At 39.3% G+C, this 7,562-nt stretch overlaps 1 long non-coding RNA gene across 1 annotated transcript; it reads left to right on the top strand.

The window, feature by feature from the left end:
• Positions 1–6,220: 6,220 nt before the first annotated feature.
• LOC138513647 (uncharacterized) lies at positions 6,221–7,226 on the top strand. The gene is made up of 2 exons (XR_011281789.1): positions 6,221–6,400; positions 6,780–7,226. It is a non-coding gene; the product is annotated as an uncharacterized lncRNA (long non-coding RNA).
• Positions 7,227–7,562: the final 336 nt, after the last annotated feature.

The raw sequence follows: 7,562 nt of genomic DNA, 5'->3' as shown, positions 1-7,562 counted from the left end.
GAATAAGGGCACTCAATTTAGGAAGGCGAGAAAAATATTCCATACGCATGCATATGATGTAGTACTCGCCGAAAAGAAGAGGGAAATGCAAAGGGAGATAAGGGAAATTAGGTCTTCCAATAACTCCAGTGAAAAGGAAAGTGCTGCAGTGCAAATAGGTAAAGCAGGCTCATAAGAATAAAGCTGGCACAGCGGGAGGCTGAGTTAATGCTCCATACCTTCATTAAAAGAGACACAGGATTATTTTGGGAAATAGTCATTGCCCAGAAAGGCACGGCACCCACCAAACAGCTGAATGCCGTGCCTGCACCTGCCTGGGTAGAATATTTTGAAGATCTCTATGCCCCCGGGTGCAAAGTCCTTCCGTTAGCTGAAACCACATCAGACAAGTCTGATGGAGAATTCAGAATTGCTGTAGAAAATGAGTTGATGGAGTGCCTAATTAAGCGCTATAAGCGTTCAGGGGCTTCGGGCCCAAACGGGTTAACTATCAATATACCGAAGGAAGATCCTATCGCATGGGCCACAGTATTAATTATCTTATTTAGGAGTATTGCAGTGCGTAAATGTTTTCCGGAATCCTGTTTTTAAAAGGGGCGTGAAGACAAACCCTAAGAACTACCGTCCCATCACTTTGGTTGATGTGCACAGTAAAGTCTTTGCGTCCCTTTTACTGCAGCATCTTGAGGTTTGAGCACCTTCCCCTGGTCACTGAACCCATTTCAATGGTTTGGTGGTAAGAGTTATCCAAGAGCAAGCATGTACTTAAGTGGCTGCAATCGACCTCTCATCAGCATTCGACAGGGTCGACAGGAGGAGACTTTGGTCCAAACTGGCCAGATGGGGGATGCCAGGTGGACTATTAAAACTGATAATGGGCCTCCACAAGGGTTCTGGAATCAGAGGAAGACTTAATAATGAGGGAAGCCTGTCTAGAAGATTTCAAACTTTATCCGGTCTGAGACAGGGTTGCGTCTGTGCGCTATGTCTTGTTAATCTTTATGTATCTGATGTCAGTGACTTTTTAGATTTGTCTGCTTTTATATTCTAAACTTGGTGTTTTTGAGGTTCCCTGGATAGCCTACGCTGATGACCTTTGAATTTTTGATAATACACGTATAGGTCTTCAGCTCCTTTTAATCAAACCAGGGAAAACCAGAATCCTTGAGTTCACCAGGTACTTGGAAAACACTATATGGACTTGAGCCCCTAGTTTAACATACCTTGATTTCCATATAACAGGGCAGCTGGCATTCCAGAATATTTGCACAATTTTTAAAGCAGAAGGCGTCCGCTCTGTCTAATCAATTAATAAAGATAGATAGAAAATATGCTTGTTTTTCTATGAAACCTGCCATCGACTTCTATGGGGGAAAGTTGGTACCCGAATTAATCTATGGGATGGAATTATGGCTCTTTAGGTTTATCTTAAGTATGTGACTCTCGTGTCCTGTCCGTGGGCCGCTGTAGTGGAGGATCGACATATTGACCTTGTGATATTTATGTGTACATTTGTATATCTGTAGCATTGATTCTGTCTATGGCCTGGCTCTTATCTGCCTCTCGGAGACACCAATACAAGAGGGTAGCACTACTTTCTGCCAGACACCTCAGGTCCATCCTGGAACTTTTCCCGGGTTGGTAGCAGGCTCTTGTATATTATTACCTATTGTTCCACTATAGATATTTTTATTATGGATGTTATATGTTTTTTGTCCAAGTACAAGGGCTTCACACATTGATATGTATTATCTGTGATTTTCTTTCTTTCTTGATGTTAGAATATACTTTTGTTACTCCTGATGAAGACGTCACTACACTAAAGTATATACGTCGAAACCGGTCGAGTTTGGACTAAGATGAGGTCGTGGTTAGAAAACTCTGGGACCCATCTTAATTGCCTAGGCCACTGATGTCATCTGCTGTGGCCCGTCAAATTGATTTCATGTTCTTTCTATAAATCTTTCAGATGAATTAATTATGATGAATTTTCTTATAGATTTTATGTCGTACATTGATTGGTGTTTAGTATGAATGGTTTGTCTAAATGGATGGATGAGGTTGTATGCTTGGATGATTGAATAAGATGATTTTTATTATATAGATGTGTCTTTTTTAATAAAAGTTGTTTCCTGCTATGTAAATTGTTATTACAAGTGCAGATTTAATCATGATTTGTTTGATATATTAAATTAGTATCAGGTTTAATAAAATCCTTGATACCGTTATTTTTGAATTGTTTCCTTTGGATGTCTTTCCGCTATCTAAATCTTAATTAATACTCCAATCCAAAGCGTGGGGTTTCCTGTGTCTTTCAGAGAATACATATTTCCAGCCCTTGGCTGTACAGGTTATATATATACTTTTTAACACTGTAATGTTTTTTCCTATTTAGGATAATTTAACTTTTTTCACATTTATTGCACTGGGTGTGTCAATTTGGTGTACTCCGGACTGGTGGTATTTTCCAGGCCATGGCAGAAACAGATACCATCTCCTTCACGGAGGCACAAATAACAGAACTTATTCAAGGTCCATCATTTTTTGAAAATTTACAATTACCAACATCAAATCAAGGCGCCACGGGAGATGCTCTTCTGAATTTAAAGAAGAAGCAATTCCGCACAGAAATGCACGGTCATATACTTAAGGAATATTTGAGATCTAGTATTATTCCACAAGGCCTGCAGGTTAAAATTATCCCATGTCTTTTCCTGGATGACAACGATTATAAAGTGGCTTTTAGTCAAGTTGCTACCAAATGTAGCCGTGATTTGTTAGTATTAACCATAACCACGGCCCAAAGAGTCAGTGGGAAGATACAAGAAACGCTGTCGGAACAAGAAAAATCTTTTTTGACCAACACTTTGATTGTGGAATCTAAACAAAAGCTTGAACAGATAGAAAAATCTTTTCAGGAATTTAAGAAGCTTACTATTGAAAAAAAGACCAATAAACTTAAAAAGGACATTTCATTATTTAAGAAAGAATTGGTGTATCCCTATCTAGCGGAAGATTTTAACCCTCAGACGGTTTGGAAAACTAACACTAATTGGAATATGGGACCCAATAATACAAATAAAAAAAGATGGGTGACATTTTCAGACACTTCCTCTAGTAATTCAGGTAATGAGGAATTGAACAATCATGCCTCGGGCAATCACCCTTTTCGAGCAAGGGGCGGCCGAAGAGGCCGCAGAAACATCCCCCAAGGTCAAATGACACACAATATGCCGATGCAGAACGCCCCGGGACAAGGGATGATGCACCGGGACTTTCAGACCCGGAATCGAGCATACAGGTGGTAAATGAAACAATGCCAATTTTTAATTTATCCTCCCGTATATTAACACCTGCGGAAACATCAATTCTTAAATGTGGTCTATCTTTTGTTCCGACTCAAAATCCAAGTGCAATGTCTATCATGAGTGAAGTAAAAGGTTTTTTGCGTAAATTAAGGCTAAAGCTTTTCTTTTCGAATAATGTGACCTCTAGGGAATCCAACATCTCAGGCTTCTCTAAACCTTCCACCTTTACCCCCAACTCTAATGATTTGCCTCCAGAGGTCTTGATCTTTGAAAAATTAGTTCTCAAAGAAATAGAGAAAGTTATTGGCCATCCAAGAAATCGACAAGGACCCAATCTGACGCTTTCTGAGTTCGAGGCTATCGAGAGATTAGCCTCGGACCAATCAATAGTTATTAAGGCTGCAGATAAGGGTGGTGGGATAGTTGTTTGGGATGCTGATCGTTATGATCAAGAAGCTCTGAGACTTCTACACATTCCTGGGCACTATTCCAAATTGGTGAAAGATCCATCAGAAATGATTAAGCTAAAGGTACTCAAACTCACTGAAGAAGGAAACCAATCGGGTTTCCTTTCCACTAAAGAGGCTGAATTTATCAACCTGTCGGAAGATCGCATACCTTTATTTTACATTATGCCTAAAATACATAAAGATACTGAGAACCCCCCAGGACGACCTATAGTCTCGGGTTGTGGTTCACTACTGGAACCCCTTTCGAAATACATTGATTTCTTTATTAAACCACTGGCGATGGCCACGCCCACATTTCTTCTTGACTCGAGAGACGTCATCAACCTCGTTGAAACAAAAGCATTTGATCCCAGTACTCAAATTCTAGTAACGCTTGATATTGAAGCGCTTTATACAAATATCCCTCAGGATAGAGCGGTGGAGAGCCTGCGCATAATGCTAGATCGGCGCATACAACCACATTTGGTTCCCACAGAATTCCTATGTAAAGCAGCAGAGCTAGTCCTTAAGAACAGTTTTTTTAAATTCAAGGAGGAATTCTTTTTGCAATGTAAAGGGACAGCGATGGGGTGCACTTTTGCACCAAATCTTGCCATTATTTTCATGGCACTCTTGGAGGAAGAAAAAATCCTGTCAGCATTTAACCCATTTATGGGCCAAATCAAGGTGTACCGTCGATACATCGACGATATACTTATGATTTGGGAAGGCTCATCAACATCATTGACTTTATTTGTTCAATGGCTTAATGCGGTAGACTTAGATATTCATTTCACTTTTGAATATTCAGTATCTAGAATTCCTTTCTTGGATTTGTCTATTTTTTTCAAAGAAGGGTATCTCTGCACAGAATTACATAGAAAACCCACAGAGAGAAATACCACGTTGAAATATGAGAGCCAACATCCAGCCAGTTTACTTTGTAACTTACCATATGGGATGTTCTTACGGCTACGCCGTAACTGCACAGATATCGCAGATTTTGTCAAACATGCAGCAATTTTGGAAAAAAGACTATTGGAACGGGGATATCCAAAGAAACTTATAAAAAAATCCAAAAAGAGAGCTCGATATATCAACAGAGACCTCTTATTGACACCCAAGCGAGACATTGAAAAGAAAGATGAATTAGTATGTGTCTCAACTTTTTGTCAACACAGTAATGCTATTAGAGGGATCATCTTAAAAAACTGGCGAATTCTTAATACATCAGGAACATCTATACCCAGACCTCTATTTGCTTTCAAAAAAAGTAAAAATTTGAAGCAAAAGATTACTCGTGCCAGTAGAACTTTTCCTAAAGTGCATACAATCCGCGATACCAATTCTAACCCAGTGGTGGGACACTATCCCTGCACTTCATGTGTTGCTTGTAAGTTTTCCAAAAAAACTACGTCATTTGATTCACAGACCAGAAAGTGGACCCTTCGTACCTTTACCACTTGTAAAAGTAAGAATGTCATTTATGCCATTCGTTGCCCATGCCAGTTGTTTTATGTAGGCAAAACAACCAGAGAAGTGAGTACCCGTATTAACGAACATCGTTCAAAGATCAGAACTCGAAACCTCAATGCCCCAATGGTAATCCATTTTGTCGAGATGGGCCATACGGCTGATCAGATGGAATGGTTTTGCATAGAAAAAGTATATGCACAAAACCAACCCCAACTATTAAAAAATTTAGATTACAAGGAACAAATGTGGATATTTAATCTAAAAACATTAACATTGGGCCTTAATACCATGGAACCATGGAATTCGAGTAACTAAATACTACCTGTCATAACATTTTATATATGTCGGGTAGTACACTGGTATACTGCCTAATCACGTGCGTCTTTCATCTGAGAGGGTACGGCCATTTAGAACGTAGGCCAGTTCAGTTTGTGGTCACGTGGTTAATTACGTGATCACATGATGTTTTTCACGCATATATCAATACCCTTGAAACGGTGATACTGTGTTGCACGCCACTTTCAATCGGACCCAGCTGGGATACGGGTGACTAGCTACTGTGAGAACTGGCGAGTTCTTTCGCTTAAGGTAAACATTCTGTCCTGTGGGGGCCTTTCGAATCACGGCGGTTTTCCAAATCGCTTCTTGCCTTTATTGTTTAGAGAAGGGAGCCCTACATCCTTGGCTTTCCGTTAAACCCCATCCGAGTCAAGCAATCTGGAGTCGGAAATATTGAGCAATATTCAAATGCAACCCCTCCCCCCCTACCTTTTTGAAATTCTCTAAATAGTAAGCTTTTCAGCAAGCCGTATTTGTTTAGTCACAATTGTGGTATTAATTCATCAATTTATTTTCAATTGGAAGTAATTCACTTTGGGTGTAGCCAATAATATAATTGTAAGAACAATCGGTCTCTCACATACTCAAACTCTTGTGTTGTGTTTAGGCCCATATAACATCAGGTGCAGCCAACCCTGGACCCGGGGAGTCACCTTCAAATTTATGACCGCTGGTTGAACGAGCGTTTGGACATTCTCGAGAAGAACGTTGGCGTCCATACACTTCGCTATCTGCAGGAACTTCTACGGAGAAGCTATTGTTTAATATAAGTGAACACAGCGTACAATTTAAGGAAGAGACGCACAGCCTTCCATTGCATGAATGAAGGTTAGTTAATATTCTTTAGGTTTATCTTAAGTATGTGACTCTCGTGTCCTGTCCGTGGGCCGCTGTAGTGGAGGATCGACATATTGACCTTGTGATATTTATGTGTACATTTGTATATCTGTAGCATTGATTCTGTCTATGGCCTGGCTCTTATCTGCCTCTCGGAGACACCAATACAAGAGGGTAGCACTACTTTCTGCCAGACACCTCAGGTCCATCCTGGAACTTTTCCCGGGTTGGTAGCAGGCTCTTGTATATTATTACCTATTGTTCCACTATAGATATTTTTATTATGGATGTTATATGTTTTTTGTCCAAGTACAAGGGCTTCACACATTGATATGTATTATCTGTGATTTTCTTTCTTTCTTGATGTTAGAATATACTTTTGTTACTCCTGATGAAGACGTCACTACACTAAAGTATATACGTCGAAACCGGTCGAGTTTGGACTAAGATGAGGTCGTGGTTAGAAAACTCTGGGACCCATCTTAATTGCCTAGGCCACTGATGTCATCTGCTGTGGCCCGTCAAATTGATTTCATGTTCTTTCTATAAATCTTTCAGATGAATTAATTATGATGAATTTTCTTATAGATTTTATGTCGTACATTGATTGGTGTTTAGTATGAATGGTTTGTCTAAATGGATGGATGAGGTTGTATGCTTGGATGATTGAATAAGATGATTTTTATTATATAGATGTGTCTTTTTTAATAAAAGTTGTTTCCTGCTATGTAAATTGTTATTACAAGTGCAGATTTAATCATGATTTGTTTGATATATTAAATTAGTATCAGGTTTAATAAAATCCTTGATACCGTTATTTTTGAATTGTTTCCTTTGGATGTCTTTCCGCTATCTAAATCTTAATTAATACTCCAATCCAAAGCGTGGGGTTTCCTGTGTCTTTCAGAGAATACATATTTCCAGCCCTTGGCTGTACAGGTTATATATATACTTTTTAACACTGTAATGTTTTTTCCTATTTAGGATAATTTAACTTTTTTCACATTTATTGCACTGGGTGTGTCAATTTGGTGTACTCCGGACTGGTGGTATTTTCCAGGCCATGGCAGAAACAGATACCATCTCCTTCACGGAGGCACAAATAACAGAACTTATTCAAGGTCCATCATTTTTTGAAAATTTACAATTACCA

Source organism: Ambystoma mexicanum, chromosome 12 (assembly GCF_040938575.1).
Source record: "Ambystoma mexicanum isolate Mex_15411 chromosome 12, UKY_AmexF1_1, whole genome shotgun sequence".
In the NCBI taxonomy this organism is placed as follows: Eukaryota; Metazoa; Chordata; class Amphibia; order Caudata; family Ambystomatidae; genus Ambystoma; species Ambystoma mexicanum.
This window is presented reverse-complemented; position numbering and strand designations above follow the sequence as displayed.